General features: G+C 41.0%; 1 protein-coding gene across 1 annotated transcript in view; it reads right to left on the bottom strand.

Moving 5' to 3' along the window:
• Positions 1–21,760, bottom strand: part of tmcc1a (transmembrane and coiled-coil domain family 1a) — a 31,471-nt gene that overhangs the window by 8,695 nt on the left and 1,016 nt on the right. The window lies entirely within an intron of this gene.

The raw sequence follows: 21,760 nt of genomic DNA, 5'->3' as shown, positions 1-21,760 counted from the left end.
TATAAGGTTCACAGAGAGACAAACAAAATTCACACACATAAAAGAATAATACTAAACACTTAATAACAGATATAACTACGCTACAACGGCTATGTCTATTAAGCTACTATTAGAATTAGAATAAACTTTATTGGTATGTTGACATACAAGGAATTTGACACTACAGTTACACACACTGCAGATCTGTGGCAGAATGTAACTACATTTACTCCAGCACTGTGCTTAAGTACAAATTTGAGGTACTTTACTTGAGTATTTACATTTCTGCTTCTACTCAAGACACTCAAGATTAAACCCAACATAAAAATAATTGAAATTAGCTCTACCTTGACCAACTACAACAGTAAAATGCTACTTACACATATGCATAAATAATAATCCAATGATATAATATATAATTTTTATAACACTCACAGAGGCCATTTTTCTGAATTATTAGTACTTTTACTTTTGATACTTAAAGTACATTTCGCTGATGTTAGTTCTGTACTTTTTCTTAAGTGACTTTATGAATGCAGGACTTTTACGTGAAATGGAGTATTTATGTATTTTTGTATTGCTACTTTAACTTGGATAGATGAATAGGATAGTGAATTGGATAGTGAAGGATCTGAATAGTTCTTCCACCGCTTGTGCAGTCGTCACATTTACAGGATGATACAGATACAAACAAAGATATCAAGCTAAACAGAACTTAAACATACAGTTATCAGGTTAGATTGTTATTATGTTTTGTATGTACAGGGTCGTGGTAGAGGACATGCAACTAGGGAATTATTACCAGGGAATATCATTAATAATTGATCTCATCTATGTCACTTTTAACAGCAAACAAATGAATGAACTACATGGATGAATGAGCAACACAAAACCACACAACCCCATAAAAACAAACTGATCAGTATCTCAGACCTGCACAATAAAGATGAGAAAGCTTCTTGGGTTGTTTTACATATATTGGAAAGTAATGTGTTAAATGATTATAGGTCAGGGAAACACATTTTTTGCAATCAAGAAGACAGTTAATATGTGAAGTGAAATCCTGTAATCGAGTTGAACAAGAGGCCACAGGGCAGACCGGGAGTCTGGGCCACAATGTGAGACTATGACAGACTCCCAGTCTTTCTGTCTGTGTCAGTGCCAGCCAATAGAGAGGAGTACTAGAAGGCAAGAAAAACCAGTCTGACATCCCTTTACCACACACACACACACACACACACACACACACACACTCACACACACACACACACACACACACTCACACACACACAGAGACAGACACTCAGCCAAGGGCAGATTTCTCTGAGTACAGGGAAACACCACAGATTTGGCAAGTCATTTACAATATTTAGGTAATTTTGCTTTAAAGTGAAATGGCTTTGCATTTTGTTGATTACTGCACAATAGCGTTAAATAGAACAAGGCACACATCCATGAGTCAATTTACCGAACAACTGTTACAGCAAGTCTAATAATTACTAAATCCTCTTGATGGGCAGCCAAGGCGATCAAATGAATGAATCAGATAACTAGAATAGCCTGCCGGGCTGGCACAGTAAAGAACTAAGAGGTGACGTTTCAGAGCAGCACCTGGTCTGTTCTCAGCTATAAACAAAACAGTATTAATAGCTTCATGAGGGTGAGCATGAATGAAATGCCCATTTCATCAAGTAAATGTGAAGATTTCCCAGTTTGCTCTCGTTTTGCAGATGACTCAGTTATCTGAATAATCAAATAAGTGCCCTCTGCCTAAAGACACAGATAAAGAGGGCAAAGGACGAGTCAGCTGAACCCTTTGAACTGGGGTAGCCTGCAATACAGAGTAGATAGAGGTTTCAGATATTGTGATAAGAAGGCCTAGGGACCTGCACATACTGGCACCAAATCAACACCCTTTCATTGATCAAAAAATTCACTGTCAGCAGAGTTCTTCGGTTAAGTAAGTGAAGGGATCTCACACAGCTGGTCAGTTAGGTGGCTTAGGTGGTCTATCCTCTTTTACAGATCTACAGACAGCTCATATGTTGTCTATGACTGGTCACCGCACAGTTATGATCTCATTTTTATGCACACTCACATAGCAGAGCAATGCTTCATACTCAGCTTTCCGATGTTGATAAAGAGTTCCAGTCGCCGAATAAATTGTCTGTACGATCAGTGTCATCCCCAAATGGTTGGAGTTTTTCTGTGACTAATCATGCATGTAATTAAAGATGGTGAGCCAAAGGATTACGCTAATTTCCCAGGGTTAACAGAGCCAAACATGTATATGTGCTGAGCCACTGAAGCAAAAAGCGGCACTGCATCACTGGAGCTTGTGCAGCCAAATGAGGGAAGCTGAGTGTGTGTGTGTTTGTAATTGGGGGCCTGCCTGATCCCACTCTGATTAGGCTTTATCAGTAAGAAAGACAAAAGACTCTGCACGGACCTGTCCCCTGCCCTATGGCTCCTTGCATACACACACACACACACTCTCTTGAAGGAGTCTGTTCTCTCCCAAACTGGGTCCGCCTGCTGGTGGGCCTGGTTGTGCAACAGCCTCTGATCCACGTAAAGCTGGTTAGAGCCGTGAAAGGGCAACCCTGACTTACCTTAGATCCACCAGAGGCCTGGGAACAGCCCAGCCAAACCTAAAGACTCAGACCTACGGCCATATGTCTAACACTAACAGCCATTTAGAAAGCATTACCGGGCTAATGCTGTTCGATATGCATCACACATAATTAGATACACGCAACAAGAACATCTTGTACTGCCCCATCTCAATCTCTCTCTCTCTCTCTCAGTCACACAGGACACACATATGCCCCAAATTCCTGTCTGCAAAATGTAGGTCATAGAGCAAAAAATGGACTGATGTTGTCATAAGATACTTTCCTATTTTTTGGGGAAATCTCTCAGTTCTCTTTTCCCTCTGTCCTATAGCTGAATTCTTGTCATCCCCTGTTTTCTTCTCCTCTAAGCACTGTTTCCTGTGTTTGTTGTTTTGTCAGATGACTCAGGTGAGTTCAAGTTCAGTTAATGCCATGATGTTCTGATGTCCAAAGAGTGGAAACAGACAGTCTTAAGCTTCTTGTCACACAGTGATTGATATCTATACCCTAACTAGGTCAGGACGAGTGGTATTTGAGCCCTATTTTCAACCTTGACTGCTGCTTATTGTTTAAAGCTATATTCTTAAACCACGTTTAAAAATGAAACAAAATCATCATATTTGTTATGTTTTAGACTAACAGCTTATATAATGGTCTTAAACACAGTATTTAATGTCAACAAGGCAATCATCAACCAGAGCACTGAGCTGTGCTGTGATTGTTTTGGATATAAACATTTAGTTCTGAAACGCCAAAGTTATCTTACCCTCTTTCTATTTTCTTTTACATAAAAAACTGTTACGTTCTCTACGGTCAAGGTCAAGATTTTGCTATTTGTATATGTGAGTGCAAAAGTACCGTACCTTGTTGGTCGTTATGCCTCGCATTACTGACAGCTTGTGAAGCAGCGGTTTCACGTGCCAAGATGCAAGAGTGATACTACCATGATACTGTAACTTCAGGTTTCTTTTTTGGGAAATCTGTTCTGCTCCACACGTCTCCTATTACAGCACTTCTCTGAAGAAAAGGTGCAGTGCTGAGATATCACGGCACATCAGAGTTTTAGTAGGGTTAGCTGGCTCTCCAACTCGACTTATCTACAGAATCCAGTATCCATGAGATACAGGACCTTGGATCCATGGTGGTGCTGTGCCTAAATAATTCCTGTGATCCGTCCACCTGTAAACAGTCATTTTGCATTTTACGGCTGTCGTCTCTCCATTTATACCTCTTGTATCTCCCTGACTTACTCACTCATCGGGCATCGAAGCCAATCATCTCTGACTGACTGAACTTCACACTCCTGATTAGTTGGTTTGATCTTTAACCCTGCAGTCCAAGGATCAAAAAGTGGTTGTCATAGCGTCAACATGACATTACTTAATGATCCCGGTGTCTTTTATTTAACAGATAAAAATTTATCAGTTTGCGCCTGGCGGTGTGTGGTGGGGCAGAGATGACGTAAGCATGCAGTGAAGTGCATGTGGGTCCATGGAGTGTGTAGCTGCACTCATTAGTTATTCATTGTTATTTAGCTAGCAGTGCACATGACAAATCTGTGCCATATCTAACCCTAAACCTTCTTTTTCTGCCATCCCCATTTCATTTCCCCATGGTGTCAGTTCTCACCCAGGCAGGCCAAATTAAGCAGTGCTGAAATTGACACAAAAGACATGTTTTTTGTTTCCTTTAAGGGGATCCAAAGTAGCAACAATGCACCCCATTCACCAGATAGGTAAAATTACATAACTGTGATGCTTAACAAGAGGCAGTTTACTCAACACATGCACATGAATTAGCACTAATAATCATGCACAACAGACAGGCACACAAACACAGCCAATGCCTGCCAGTGAATTTCCTAAGGAATTCAGAGGGTGTGAGAAAAGCCCTTCGTGTTCACATCCAAAAGAAACACACATCAGCAGCTAAGAGTCTGGGGAGAAAGAGAAAAAACCCAAAACAAAAACAGAGGCTTTTCTAGGGCCCCACTATCACAACAAAGACTTTAAATCCCTATGATTTCAAGACAAAATCCTTTTCACACCATGTGATTGGTCTCCTACCAGATTTTGTGGCTTCTAAGTTTCTGAAACGCCTTTCATGGTTTCAACGCAGTGTCGTATTTAGTTACACAACACAGGTCACGTAACACGCCCATGTTAACAGGTGAGGAGCCACATAAATATATCAATGTATCAGCACATGTACTGAATTCATGGCATAGGCTTGGATCATTGAGGAAGTGAATAAAATGAGTCAAACCCCCAAAACATAAATGATGAAAATGATGACCATTAACACACAGATGCACACACCATATTCAGGTGGACACTCACGGTAGTGGGAGTAGGAAGTGGAGAAGGGTCAGCAGTTACCAGGTTGAGGATGACCTCCATGGCAGGGAGACGCATGCGCACAGCCTGAACTGGAATTTTGTTTGGTCTATCTGTTTGTGGGTCCCTCGGGAGATGACCACCACCGGCAAAGAGGGGAAGAGTGTTGCCCTGGGAGACCACTCATCACTCAGGACACTTCTCCCAAACAAAGTCCACGTGACTCAAAGTCCATTGGACAAAGACTCCACTTGACAACAAGGAAGTGGAGACTCTTAGGAATTACTGTTGGTTTGATTGAATATCCAGAATCCATAGAGTGCTCAGTCCCTCCAGCAATGAACCATGACTACTGATAGCTGCAGAGTCTAGGGAGTGTTGTGCTGCTGGTTCACAGAGCAGCCGCTCCTCAAAGCCCATGACCAAGCTTCAGCGCAAACACACGCTCTGCAGTGCACAGCTACTGGCGGAGAGCCTATGGAACACATATATATGCGCTTCGCCAAGCACGACTCCCGCAGACAGCGTCCATTAGTGGGAGAACAAGGACTCCTATGGAGAAAAGGGTCCGTCTGATGCAGGCTTGGGGTGACAGAGCCGAGACGGTTAATCGGATGAAGACTCGCGGGGGTTGGATGGAGGCAGGGTTAAAAGAAGGAAGAGTTTACTGTGAAGTTGAGCGCTCAAAGAGTCCGTCTGGGATAAAATCCTCAGAGGGAGAAAAGAGAGGCAGAGCTCCATAGGACGGATATGAGGGGAGCGAGGGAGCAGACAGGAAAAAAAGAGCCCACCAGGAGCTGTCACTGAGAGGGAGACGGGGTTGAGAAAGCTTTGTGAGGGGAGGGGGGGGGGCGGGGTTCTTCTGTTGGAGTTTCTGGGCCAGCTCAGCTCCAAAAAACAGTGGCTAGCTCAGGCAGAAAGAAAGGGAAAAAAATCTTGCACTCCCGCCTTTCAATTATCACAGTTTGATTGTCACAGCCAATCAGTTTCCTGAGTGATCATGCTGTAATGAATCACCTTCCGCTGCCTGTCTGCACTAACAAACAGGGTTAGACCAAGTGGTTCTGCTGACCAATAACACATACTGAACTGTCTGACCTGTGCTTAAAGTGGCATGTTTTTTCACATATGTTGTATAACATGTAATAAACAGATGCAAAGGAGTGGACAGTTTTGGTTTAAGGTGGAGATTACAGAGATTACACAGTCATATGATGATTACAAAGCTGCTATTCAAAACTGTGCATATGTGTGCACTCATGACCATAGCCTATGACTGCGTCACTGTGCTACTTATCCACTGACGAAAGAAGTGCTTCCACTCTGCTTTCGTAATATTCTACTGCAATTTCACAACAACAGCATGGTGATCACTTTTACTAGAATGCTAAATCAATAAGACAAACAATTAATTATTTACATAAAACTGTTCATAGGCACCATTAACTGGAGGAAAAGTGTCACTATCAAATGTCACTGTAGCTTTATCTAATTCCTACAGGTAGTAAAATGTCACGTATAAATTAAATTATCCACTTCAACAACAATTTGAATTTCGACCTTAGGTCCCTATCAAAGTTCAGTGGTTAACAGTTCCACGTTGGTCACATTCACTGCATAAAAACACATGCAAATTAATTTTCAAATGCTCCAGCAAACAGTATTTTATGAGCTTTGGGGTTCTCCAAGATAATGTCTTGGTGCTTGTGAGCCATCACTTCCAAAAGTGTACAAACCAATTAGGGAGGAAAAGCAAAGCAGGGAGCGTAGGGGGTAAGGCAGGACAAGGGCTACTAAAGACTTCTGTGCAGAAACCGACAGGAGGGAGGGGGAGAGGAGAGCATGAATACAGGCTTTAATGAGAGAGCGGGGGGAGTTAGGGTAGGATTTAGGGAAAAGGCTGCTTATATAAGAACAAGCCCAACTTGCTCAGATGGGAGTGGAAGTGTGTGACATGTAGGTTTGACCCCAGTATTGAATCAAAGGGACACGTGGCCGCATCAGTTGTTTAAAGTCCAGTCCCAACATTGCAAAAGAAAGTTGGTTATTCAAAAGCTTCACATCTTCTCTTCAGTTGTAACACTTTCCATTCACACATATATATATATATTTTTCACTGTAGTGAATTTAATTTAGTTAATTAGTTAATTTAAGCAAGCAGCCTGGAGCACATAAAACGGTTGAAAACATATGTAGCACCATCTAATCAACAGCAATCAACAGTTTTATGGGCAAAACTATATCTTAAACTTAAGAGCCAATCCTTTGTAAATGTATGACATATTTGTTTTATTTAAATATCCATACATGGAGAAATACGTGTTATTCAGTTAGTGGTATTCGTGAAAGAGAAATATTTCATTAATGCTAAGCTAACCGAAGCAACGTTTTGGTCATTTAGCTTAGTCTAATGTTATTGCCGTAATATTTTGTAATATGGAGGACGTATATTGAATTTTGTATATATATTTTTTGTGAAATCTGTAATTTCAAATTTCCATCAAGTGTTCGGTCAGATATGTCAGCTACATTACCTTTCTTACTCTTCAAACTAAACAAGCAATCAATATTTGCAAGCTAATGTCAGCGGTAGTTCTGTCAGTTAACCTAGCCAGCTAGCTCATTTAGCTAGTTACACGTCGCAGTTAGTATGTCTGAACTTAAGAACAGCTGGTGCAACTTATGAAGGAACTGATAAAAGTTAAAATCGTCATACGGTATTTTTCTTACAGATGACTTGACTGTCAATCATTAGTCACTTAGGGGAATCCCACACTGGATCTTCTGAGTAACAGGCCCCTTTCAGACATGAAGGCATTACATTCATTCTGTAAGTGGCATTCCAGCCTGAGGTCCAAGTCACCTATGGAGGCTATGTGGCCCCCAGCAGCTCCTGTCAGTCCAGGAATACTCAAGCTTTCAGGGTGACTCAGGACATCTTTACACACTCTCTGCTAGCATGCCTTAATTACATACCCCAAATAGCTGAGTGGCTCTGCACTGACAAATTCACAGAGGGGGGTATAGTCATGCCCTGACAAGTGACTGATGCTTGCAAGCTAACTAGAAAATGGAGAGGCTCGCTCTCAAGTGCAGTTTTACCTTATTATTGCCACATTAGCTGGTCAAAATTAGGGGACAGAAAGAATAGCTGTGGCCTGCCTTAGGTGTTATTTATATTGGCAGATAGCTACGTGAAGTAAGATGGTAACAAAATTATTGGAAAAAAATATTTATCTTTTCAATATGTTATTAGAATTAAATTGGAAATTACATTTTCAACTCACATATTGATTTCTCAGATACATTGGTCCAATTTGTGGGTGAGATTTGGGGTAATTATGCATTTTGTTACTGACTGCTCAAAGACTGTGCATATAATTCATTAGATGGCATGTTTTCTGTTCTATTCTCCACTTAACAATAGAGTTGAATATAGATATTTTTACAGAGACACATCTGGGAACTGAGTTGTGTCCCAGCATGTTGAGATCCTTTTGTGGCGTCCCATTTAATGGGTTTGAGACAGGTTTGCCTTGCAGACAAAATTACCCAATTTGATGAATACATCACATTACAAGATCTCTTTCTGTCTCACACACACACAAACACACGCATTTTACGCATATGTTAAGGGGACATGACCTGCTGAACTGGTGATGTGTGTGGCCAATCCAGAGCAAGCATGCTTATCTAGTTATATGACACACCAAGCAGTAGGACTTAAGGCTACTATAGTATCACGTGATCTATAGTTTAGGAGCTCCCATTGCAATGAATGGGAACCCAGAACATTTATGACATTCATGTAGAAATCACTGTCTAAAGCACCAGTACTACAGTATCACATTCAAAAGATGTTATGGAGACACATTAAAATTTGAAGGCTAATGACTGTTTAGAACATTTGATTTGTTTTATTCTATTTATTTGCTTTAGCACAAGGCGAGACCTTGTTAGCCTGCATTTTACTTTGAACATTTTTGGAATAATTATTATGTTATGTTATTAAGTAACATGTGAACATTTTCTTACACTTAAAAATGCACTAAGAACAACTGAGATGAACTAATAACGGACTTAAGTACATGATACGACAAGTTGTACAGCTTCATCATGATTATGGAAAATGAACTGACAGATCAAAACAAATGTGTCTGTCATCATTGCATGCAAAAAATACTAAATACTGGTATTAAAATTGAAAATTTTGTATTTGAGAGGAGACAGACAGTTGAAATTAAGATGCAGTAATTATATATTGGAGAGAATGCTTGGCACTTTTGAATGCTTATGTGATTCCAACTTAATGTTTTATTCATTGCATTGCTATCGAAATATCACTAACTATAACTTGCTTGCTTCTATGACAGCAAGTGTTGCCATCCTTTTATATCAGTAGTTTGATATACGGTAGAATTTATTAAAAAAATCAGATGTTTTACACAATTTTTCTGGTTTGAAAACAGAGGTACATTTCGAATGGACAATGCTTTGACTAATGAGCTCACGCATGAAAGCATAGAAAACAATTTGCGTGGAGACGTTTCCCTTAGCCAGCGGACAGAGGCAACAATATTCTCATAATACATAATACTCATTGTCATTCGGAGGACAGAGTCTGGTGCTGAACTGAGGCCAGGCGGGTGCTACACAGCCAAGAAGTTCTGGAAGAATCTAAAAGACAAAGGGAAGAGACAGGCTCTGATGTAACTGGACTGGGATTGGAAGTGAATTGAGTGATAAACAGAGAGCCATATAGAGTGAGAGTAAAACATAAAGCTTGAATTGAACTAGGGGTGAGAGCTGTTACAATTGGGACTACATGATATTCTAAAGCTTTAGATTACACATCTAAGTGTAGAAATAATCAAACCATCATTTTACTATGCCAACACCAGCCCCCTCCATGTGATTGTAAATTGTGATGCGTTATGCCGTGGCATGGTTTGGGGGTGTGAGAAGTTACGTAAAGGCAGAAGAGCGGGAGCATTGTCTGCACGGACTGGGGGTAATTCAAGCCTGAGAGAGGAGACAACCATGACTTGGGGCTCAGGCCTTGCTGAACAATACCTTACCCATAAAAAGAAGCCCCCTGTCCTCCCTAGTCTAAGCTCCAGTATAATCAATGGTCCTATTAGCAGTTACATAAACCACTGGGCACTTCATACACAGGGGCCATTATGACTGACGAGGTCAGAGAGCGTGAAACATCTTAGTAGCCAACTCCAATACTGGCATCTACAAGAGGCAGGCAGGAAGGAAAACAAAACAAACAAACGACAATAACAACAACCCAAACAATTAAGTGTTTTCAGTCTCATTCCCTGTCTGGACACAGTAGCACAGTAGCATCAGTTACGTCAGAGAAGTAAGCACGTCTGTGCCGTTAGTGAGTGTTGGTATGTTTAAAATGTTCACCCAAAACATATTTTCTCACTTACCAATTGTGGTATCTAGCCATGCAGATCGATTTTGTCCAATGATATCTGACTTGAAATTTGTTTTTTGGTGCTCAAAGCATTGAAGAATTACCTTTGAACACCTTCAACACCAACTCGTCTGAAAAAAACTCTGGTAACTCTGGACAATCCACATAACTTGCTGTCAACTGTTTTCATTAGAACTACTTTCTACTAAAGAAATAGTCAGTATAAAAACCTACAGCTGATCTACGGTAAGTATATCTGATTACAGGTCAGTCTTCATAAAAATACAGCTCATGTGTACAGAGTGTATGAGGGTTTGCTGAGGTACAGTTTAATGTTTGAACCTCTAACAGTGATTGTAGCACATCTCTGCGTTTTCCATGTGTAGAAGACACTGGAACATACATTCAAATAGCATCTCAATTTACCTCCAGTAGAGCTAGACCAATAAATCGATGTGCCAACACATAGGCAGATATTAGCTTTTTGCAGACATATCCGTATTGACGTATATATAATCTATGAGTAACAAGAAATTCTAGTGCAGAAATGCCAATTTCGGTTTGGGGTAATTTAGAAGTAATTTGTGTCCCGCTCAGTACACATCATGGTAACAATTATTTATATAATATATAATATATATTATATTATTTATAATCTTTTGTTTGTTTAAGTTATTTGCAGATGTATATGACAGTGTGGGTACATGGGGTGAGACAAAGTGTGTATGTGCAAAGCAGAGTGCGTACGTGAAGGGAAACAGAGTGGGTGAGTGGGGAGAAACAATGTTTGTCCATTGCTAGTGGTTGGTATTTGCTGGAGCTACTTCTGTTTATACTAAACCCATCCTGGTTATGCGACATGGACACAGAAAGGGCACTGGCCCAAAAAGCAGAGTTGGTCTGGCTGGATGCTGTACAATACCCAGAGTACCATGGAGCAGTATGCAGGCCCAAACACACTGCCAACCTATTCATAAGCAGGAAGATGAAGAATCTAGAACAAACAGTCCCAGCTTTATGGCCCTGAAAGATTGATTGGTCTAGCCCCTTTCTGAGTTTTCTTGTCCTCTCCACCCAAACCCCATAGCACGTATTGTGGCCCCATGTTGACCTCACAGACGTATTTGCCTGGGTACTGTTTGTGAAGTTTTAGCAAGACTACACTGCGTGAATTAGGCCACTAAGAAGCAATAGATTTCATAACAGGAGGACAGATAATGAGGATTGGCATAAATTTGGCTAATAGCGCTCATCAGCGCTTGACAGCTATTACCTAATGGAAATCTTAGAGGGCATTCTTTCATTGCCCACTCAGATTATCTAACAATGTAATGGAGACTGTCTCACGTACTGAAGCTAACTTCCAAAACTGAGCTCACAATCACACTGTAATTCTCATGACTTTGGAAATACACAGGTTAACTCTTTGGGTTCACCCTAGTCAAGATCAGAGTTGAGACCAGATGCTCAATTTTGTGTGCAAGTTGAGTGCTTTCCCCATTCTCCTCTATGTCTGATGCACTATATCGTCTGCCGTACTGAACACAGAAAGTCAAGAGATCTACTTTCAATGTTATTTCATTGTAACATGGTGAATTGGGATTCTGGAAATTAAATATGGATTATTATACCATTAAAACAGTAAAACAGAAGAGAATATTACAACAAATGAATATCACAACCAACTAAAGCTAACTTGAATATTACAACCAAATACAGCCTCAATCCATGAGGGGGAGCTAGAGTACAAAATATGCTACACAGTGTGTGTCATCTGCTGTATGGACAATTGGCTCTGTCACTGGTCTGTCTTTCACTGCAACCATTTCCTCACATGTTTCCTGTCAATAACCTTTCTTTTTTATTGCATTTTTTCATTATCACTCCTCCTACTGACAGACATGCAGCCATTTATGTAACATAATGCAGACCTGATGTGGCAGCCACATCAAGGTACACAGGTGCATTGTGGGTTGATAATGAGAACAGGGAGAAAGGTAAGATATGTCAAGGAGATGAACAGAAGAAATGAGGGCAGCAAATGGTGTAACCCTTTTGGTTATATAATATTTCAAGACAGGAGATCATGAGAAGACATTAGAAAAAGTGTGAGTTAAAGGTTGATAGGATGTGTGTCTATGTCATTGTGATGCTGTCGTTTTGAATAAAACATTTTCAACTGCATTATTTGTTTGAATAAAAACTGCCAATGTTGTTTCAGTGGTCTAGAGGTTGTTTTCCAGTGGGAAAGTGAGCCTTTCTGATGGGATGCAAACAGTGAAAATATGATTCCTACTGGCTGACATACATGAGAATGCGAGGAATGGTTCTGGTTATTAGTGGATAGAAAATATGACGATATTTCCCTTGAGGTTGTGATCAGATTTGAATTGTGTGTTCTAAGTGGGTCAGTGGAGCAGAGCTGAGCTCAGCGATCTATGGCCTCATCCATAATTCATCAGTCACACAAATGATATAGACTGAGCAGGGAGTGGCAGGGATGCAGAACATGCCCTCTGTGAGACAGTCTGCCTGTTTTCTCCACTCTCCCTCTCTCAGAAAGAGCAATTTCCCTTTGAAAACAATCTACTGACCATACTGAGTAAAGAGAAGAAAAACAAACACATCATTTTTCATAAAGGTGCACAGTAGATGAGTAATTGTAGATTGACAACACAAGTCAAGGTAGTAATTTCCAGACCCAATACTGACAGTTGCCTCAGTCAAAGCAAACACTGTAGACCAAAGGAATTAATAATAAATAATGAGGAACAGACATGTGGGTCAAGGTTGACAAGACCATTCTCAGTGACTGACCAAGTGTGCGGCTGAGAAAACAGCATATATACACGAGCATGCCCACACTAATGTCCCCTTTCACACACACACACCAGCCCAAAGAGGAAGGACCAGCTGCAGGCCAAAAATAAATACACAAAGGATGACCCATAGTGACTCACTGCTGACATGTAAATGCACATGACCTCTTGCACAGACAATAAACTTAAAAAATATGAATTCAGGCTACAAGTGTAGCCCCAAATATGTATTATAATATAACCAATTAAAGTATAACGTTAAAATAATTTTAACATTATAATTTAAAAAGAAGTCATTTCCTGGAAAAGTCAGTCAGCTGGTGTTGTCCTTTGATAAACATGACTGCATGTAAAAGAGAGGAAAAGATGTGGAAAATCTACTTGTCAAGGGGTGGAATATTGTCTAAAAAGAAACCTCTAACTTTTTCTTTTCTCAAGATATATTAATACATTTAAATGCCCTTGAAAAGTGAACTTGACCGGCACCGGTTCAGACATCTGTCTATTAATAGCAGAAGAGAAACAGGCAGAGAGCTGCAGCAGACTCCTTCCTCATTCAGACCCAGATTAGAAACCTATAAAACTGTCTGACAGGGAAGAATGGTTTCAAACTCACAGCTTTATCTTCCTCTCCCTTTCCCCATAACTCCGTCCATCCTGCTGATCAATACCAACCCTCACACACACATACACACACACACACACCGCCATTTATCTTTCAAATACCCTCCCCATCCCTCTTTTGAGCCTCCTCTCTTAGTCTTAGCCTTTCACACCATTGCATCCGCCTAGATGGTTTCACACACAAAATTGCTTGTTATGCATCAACTGTGAAGCCGTGATGTGTGCTAGTATGAGTGTGTGTGTGTGTGTGTGTGTGTGTGTGTGTGTGTGTGTGTGTGTGTGAATGTGTATGGAGTAGCCAAACATGTTCCCACTGCTGTGAATGCTAATAGCAACCAGCACCGGATAAGGGCGTTGGCCTATATGTATAATAACATTTGAATATTCAACAGCCTAATTAAACAGGCTGTGGCTACGCTTCAAAGGGAGCACAAAGAGTTGGGTGGAGAGTTCAAGCACACACAAAGACACATGCACGTGATGCATACACATGCACGCCTGCACACAAAAGATGAGCATCTGATTCAAGGCTACTCTCAGGATTTTACATGTTATAGCAAAACATTTTTATGTGCATCTATTTACTTTGTTTTGCTCATTCTCTTTGAAGTGGAAGACAGGAGTCCCGTTGAGGTCTGTTAATTGTCAAGCACAAACTTTTCTTTACTGACACTGACACACAATCCACAACTCTCTTTGTACGTAATGCAGAGGACTTAATTTAAATATGCGCCAGAAGAGGAACAGAAAACAGTGGTGTCTCTTTCGCACTGAGATGTAAGCGATAGGGTGCCATTCCAGCACAAGTCAGTGGATTTGGCAAATTGCATAGTAGTTTAATTTTAGAAGACACTTTTTCCATGCTCTAAGAGGTTGTTATTCTACCAGAGAGGCTGACGAGGTGGCTGCGAGATCAGACGGTGAACCTGTGAGCATTCAGCTGGGTAAAGCCGCTACGACCCTCTTTGAACATTACCCCTGTTACCATGGAGATGGGCAACCGGCTCCACCGTCTGAGCACTGGACACAGATGAGAGGGAGAGAGATGAGGAGAGAGTGAGGGCTGAAGAAAGACAGTCTCTAAGAGATGAAGGTAAAGGACGGAGAGAAAGATAGAGAGAAGGAAGAAAGAGAGTTGCAGAAGCAAGCGTGGGAATAACAAGCAGTGTAGCAGGTTGAGATCCTTGTTCAGTGATGAAAAACCTCCAGTCTGATTACAGATCCTGGACAAGTCGCATGTGCTCTCTCACAAATGCACAAATATGTCCAATAAACATTAGAAATTTAAAGAAAACTTAAATAAATGAGTGTGGAACAAAAAGAGTCACAGAATGGTTTGAGGAGTTTTGATGATTGTGTGAATCGTTTGGACAGATGTGTTAAGGCCGTATACATTGTACAAATTTGAGCTGTCCCAAGTGAAAGTTCCCCAGTTCTGTGCTTTGGTGACCAAAGACAGCCTGCGTATAAATTTGGACGCAAACTGGCCGATGCAACACTGTGAGCACCATTTTTCAAATGTGTAGGAGCCTTTAGACAGACCTTTCCACCACCACCACTAAAAAAACACCAAATGAGGGAATATTTGTGCAAAAGGTTCAAGGACCATGAGGAAGTATGGATGGAGAGGTTAAACTCGTTGCTAGGCAACACCCTTTTTATGTGTTGCAGCAATGCTGGTTTGTAGAGAACAGCTGTCAGTTTGGTAAAAAGTGGGGCAGTTAAATGGTCACTTTCTAACGAGTTAAGTTTGTAGTTGAGTCCCTCAGTTCGTGTGCGTCAATGACCACGAGTAGGTATTATTTATATATTGTAAAGATATCAACAGTTTCATTACTGTTGGCAATTTATACAGTAATGTCTAAGTTTACCAGCTGTTTATGTAGAATTTTATCAGTGAGTTTGTATCGAGTGGTAGCCCTTCAATGCCTCTCCACATGTGTAGCCTATCGAGTAGCATTCCCATTAGCCCCAGTTGTTAGCCCCATTTGTGAGGTCTAGGTTAGTTACAGAGATAGTATAGACTAAGTAGTCTGACGTGCGTGCAATAGTACATTAGTAATAGTGCTTGTGCATCTGTATCTACTTTATGTCATAATTAAACCCTCAAAGATCACATGGTGGCCCAATACCTTATTTAATTTGACACCCATCTGAATACTAACAAGTACACACACACACACACACACACACACACACACACACACACACACACACACACAAAATACTGGTAACAAGTAATGCAATTAAGCAGAGAGCAGAGAACAGTACAGGATAAAGGGCCAGAACAGGAGATCCATTGTGTTTAATTCACAGTCAATACTGGTGTTTGTTCTTCTGATCAATGGCAGTCTCCTTGCCACAAATACACCCACACATGTATCCCCACACTATAGAATACACATTGACTACCACACAAACACACCACTTCTGATTTTGTGGACTGAAAATGTACAAAACTAAGGAAAGAAGGGAGTATTTTGTTTGTCTGAGATGAATGATAGGAGACTAGTGAGAAAAGACAGGGAGGGAAAATGACGACAGGGTAGATAAGAAGGCAAGGACAAGAGAGGAGGAAAGATTACAGAGCAGAGAGGGGAGATTAACACATTTGAGAAGAACATTTTTTTGGTCCTTCTCCGAAAGTCAGTACAAACCACAAGTCACAGATCGGCCAAACCCTTTAGCGGCTTTGCACCACTTCCTCATATGACTATAACACTGTAATAAAGTCTCATAGTTAATGTCAAGAACTCTGAACCACAGAGGGTCATGATGGTGCACCGACAACAGCAACACACACACACACACACACACACACCACACACACAAAGTGTCTGAAAAACAATTTGCTACAGGCTGGTAGTTGGCAAACACAGCATGGTTGGGATGACATCACCTCCAGTGTGGACTAAGAGCACATGCTTCACCATCCCCATGGCTGTCTCTCTCTCTCTCTCTGCTGAAAGTCAATCGAAACTCAGTTGTTTGATTATACACTGGTTTGACTGCGTGCTTCTGTGACTGTGTTTACTGTGACTAGAGGGCAATCTGCTGTTGCAGTGGTTTGATAGGACTTGATAGTTATCATATGCATCTGCTGCCCTGGAACTATATAAGTGAATGTGACCTAGCTATACCCCATGTTTGACTTTTCAATTAACTCAATGTCTCTAAAATAGTTCTGGGACGAGCTGTGGTGTCCTGCTGCAAAGGGCAGAAACGCTTTCATCAACACGCAGCCAGTAGCCTGAGGGAGGTGAGAGACGATGAGGGCGCAGTGATGAGGATGTTAAACTAGCAGGGACGGAACAAGCCCCAGGGGACCAGGTGATGTTCGGCGCCTCCCACTGACACTTCTCCTTCCTGCTCTCTTATAGGACAGCACTGGAGGAATTACAAAAGAGGACCAAATCCTTCATAACTGACTGAAACAGGCTTCTCCGCGCATCTCCAAGCAATACGCAGCTGTATCAGGTGCTTCTCAGTTTGAGGACAACAAACTTCCAAGGGAAAAACAGAGACTGGAGCACACAGATTGATTTGCAACCTTTAATTGTGCAAACAGACTAATGTTTTGACACAACTTTTTGACATTTTGACTCTGATGAAGACACATTAGTGTGTGTAATGTTTCAGTTAAAAGCTACAAATCCTTCATAACTGAGTCTGCATTGTCAAAAAATAGAGAAATTTATTCTGTTTGTTACAAATCCTATTAGTGGCAGCCATTAAGTGTATTATAAATACATAGTTGAAAACTGACGGCACAAAACAAATGTACAAAACATGGCTTTAAAAAGTATGAAAACTGTAAAAACATCCTTTGTATGAATATATGCATGAATTTTCTTTCTTTTTATTTCAAAGAGAGAATTAAGCAATACCATTTCTGTTTTGTCCCCTTCAAAAAATTATGTTTTCAGTATTTCATTATGGACACGCTTTAAATTTTTCTACAATGCACTTGAATTACAATTCATTAACCCACATTACAATTAATTATTCCAAATCTATAGTTTTATGCCTTCAATCCAAAGGGCAACACAAACATAATCGAGTTCACTGTTTCCAATGTAAAGTAACCTATTTCTTTGTTCTTTTTAATAACATTATTTAATTTGACGTGGTTCTAGTTAATACATCTAACCAGACCCATAACTAATATATTTGCCTGTATTTCATTCAACCCAGGTACATAACAGAAATCACACACTAAAATTAACATCAGAATATAAATCCCTGGACTCTATTCCACGTGATTCAGTATTTTTTCCCATACACAAGATGCAAAAACTAACCTGTTTCTGTTTTTCTTTTGTCACTCAACGTAATTAGTTGATTTTATAAATGTCATAACTATATGAAGGCAGTTTTAGGCTACACACAGTTGCTTGGCTGGATGATGGTCCCCTGAACTGTTTAAAATGTGAGGCATTTTGTTTTGAACTTCTTAGGGATTACTGCAGGAGAACACAGGATGTTATCTCTGCCATGGAAACCAAAATATGATGATAGACAAAAGAAGACAAAGGAGGAGCAGGAAGACAGGTGGACATGTGGAAATGCGGCCTGAGGTAAAGAGACGGGGTCATCTACCCAGGGGGGACAAGGTTAGAGAACATTTGTAGACAGGCCCTGGAGGAGGTTATGTTCTCAAAAAACAAACACAGCTTCAGCTCACACACTAAAATCGTATGCTGTGAGAGGACTAGCCTAAAGGCTTGGCTTCTGTTCCATCTCAACACAGTAGCTAATGTCCCACTAGAGCCTTCTCCCTGGTTCTTTCTCCCCATCTCCTGTCTTAAACAAGTATTCCATCCTGACACTAAGCATTTTGCACCTTTCAGCCCTTCATGTCCTCTATCTGTTTTTACTCCTTTTACTTTTATCTCGTTTTATCTCTCCATCCCTCCAAGAAGAGAGGGAAGACCAGACTACATCAGTCTCCATTCGTCTGAGATCAGGCCTTCCAGTCCAAAAGTGAGACTGTGCCTCTGTCTGCCCATGTGTTAATTTGTGCACGTACATGTTGATGCTTCCAGGCATATGAACATCCACCAGCACCATTACACAGAGCTAAAGATGAATAGGAGTGTATTCAGTCAATCAATTAATCAGCAGCTAATTGTAATTAATCCCACAGGCTGAGCACCAGCTGCAGAACAGTGGGCTCTTAACAGACCTAATGCTGAGTTTTAAAACAGCCCTTCAGCATTACTGTACCACCAGGGGACAGATATATCCACCTCATGGACAGTTCTAGAGCTCCGTAAACTACCCTGTTATTGCAAATGAGTCATAAATTCTCCCCAATCAGCAGTTAGCAAACATAATGTTTACCAATAATTACATCCCTTGGCAACAGCTCGAATTGACCTCATAGGCTGCTGCTCTGTAGCACAAGTTACTGTTTAACAAGAGTTTAGATAAAGTGCAAAGACAGACCACTCAGTTACTGTATGGATCGACCTACCTACAAGTGAATGGAAACTCAGAGGAAAATCTCAGAATACTAAAAAAAAGTTGATATGCAAGAACTGTGCAAACAATGCTTTCTCCCTGGTTGTCAACTCTCGGATATACTAGTGTACACATTGTTTCTGCAACTAACAACAGAGTCAATTCTTCTTCATTTTGACTGCTGTCCTGAAGAAAGCAATGATCAAGCAGCCATAAACACAAACTCTACACACAATACCAAATAGCTGGAAGACAAAGACAGATGGACAAAGATTTGCAAAACCATCACACAAGGCTTTGCCAGCAGCAGAGATGGGAGGACACATACATGGTTTCAATGACTAAAACAAGCTTTGTGTTTTAAGCTTACCTTGGAGTACTGTCTACGAAGACTGAAGCGCTGCACCATCCTGACTGACTGACGTGCCCACAGCTGGAACCCCTGTTCTACTCCTCTCCACTGATATCCCTCCAAAGTACACACCGCCTCACATAGTACACTCTACATTCACACACATATACTGAAGGAACACAGGGTACCCTCCTCTCCAAACATCCATGTGCACACACATTTCTAGCCCACACTGCTTTCGCCTACTATGCAAACACAAGTGAGGAGAGAGAGAGAGGAAAAGAGAGAGATGAAAAAAAGGGAGGGAGAGCAAGCAGAGATAAAGACAGCTCAGCTGTGTTGCCCTCTACTCATATTCACAGTGATCCCCTGAGCTCTGTCACAGACACAGTCATTCACACAAGACGCTCACACCACATGGCTGTCAACACACAAATGATTTTCAGTATACACACACACACACACACACACACACACACACACACACAGTATTTGGAAAGCAGATAGCTCTTACAGTCACACATATACACACCCCTCCACATCCTCTTTTAAACACAGCACTGATAACACATTCACACAACACGCACCACACACAGCCAGCGCTCAGCTCTCACTCATCTAGGACGAGGCAAGGTTGCCTCCTGCTTCCTGTCAGTGAGCCGAAGGGTGGGGTGGGGAGGAGGTGGTGGTAGAGGAGGAGGAGGAGATGGGAGAGGAGGAGGGACCAGCTGATTGTCTGTACTAACTCTCTCCAGGGACAGAGGGAGGGGGACAGTGAGGGAAAGAGGAGAGAGAAAAAGAGGAAGAAAAGGCAAAGGAAAGCGCAGGAGGGAAATTGTTGAGAAAAAGAAAAGGAAGGAAGGAAGGAAGGACAGAGAAAGAAAGAAAGAAAGAAAGAAAGAAAGAAAGAAAGAAAGAAAGAAAGAAACAAAGAGATTCAATTCATTCCTAATACACCCTAAAATTTAGACTAGGTAGCTATGCAACCCTCAATCTCCACTAACAGCCGGATGTCACACACCTCCAAGGTCGACCACACTGTTACTATGACAACCCAAGCAAGGCGTGGTTCTAGGCAGCTTACTGCAAGTTTCGGGGTAACCACGGCGATCGGTTGAATGACCTGAATGACATTGCTGTGCGGAGACAAGGCTGTGATATTAGCTAGATATGGGCGAGACAGGTTATCATCTCTGCCAAGGGCAAGCAACAGACCACCGACAGGCTGATGGTCGTCTATCATAGCAGCAGGACTAATGGAGCACAGATGTCTGACTCTCAGCCCCATCATCCCAGGTGAGGTCATTCACACAGGACTGAAGGATACTTGATTTTGGAGTACATATTAAATTTAGCTCACTGATTAAAGCTGTCAATTAACGTAGATATCAACACCCACTGGTCTAGACTCACTGCCCACCGCTGGATTGATATCCATGACACACTGATACTGAGTCCTTGGCACAATTCACATTTCATTAACCCAAGGATCCGTCAAGTCTACAACAAACATGAGCTCATAATGCAAACACAACCTCCACATGAACCAAACCCAGTGCTGCTCACAGCAGGTTCGCTGATCTGACAGTGACCTCTGGTGGCAGACAGAACAAACTGAAGTCTGGGATACCTAAGGTGGTTAGAAATCTGAACTGAAATCTACAGGGATGTGAGGTTCTAACAAACCAATAACAACACTCACACATGCACACAAAATATATGCAACTGATTTGCTTTTCACAAACCAGTTATATGGCAATCAAATATATTTCAAATAGATTACAAAAGTACTACATTAATAGCCGATTATCAAAGCAGAATACAGAAGGAAGGATTTTGAAAGCACATTGATGTATATTGCAGCATTTACTGTAAGGCCTCTTATTAGCTTCAGATAAACTTGTAAATGTATCTAATAATAATATTATTAATAATAATATTTAATACAATAATGTATTTTTGCACAGAACGAGGACTGGAACTAGGAAAGGATCTCTTAATGGTCATGGTACTAATAGGAGGAACAATTACAGCAAGCAAAACCTGTTTCAATGTTCATATGGGCACCTGACTATTGTTTTAAGACAGACTTGAAGAATTGTGAACCTTTTCTTTAACACTGGCTGTACTGTTATGTATTA

The sequence above is a fragment of the Enoplosus armatus genome, chromosome 8 (assembly GCF_043641665.1).
Source record: "Enoplosus armatus isolate fEnoArm2 chromosome 8, fEnoArm2.hap1, whole genome shotgun sequence".
NCBI classification, from domain to species: Eukaryota; Metazoa; Chordata; class Actinopteri; order Centrarchiformes; family Enoplosidae; genus Enoplosus; species Enoplosus armatus.
This window is presented reverse-complemented; position numbering and strand designations above follow the sequence as displayed.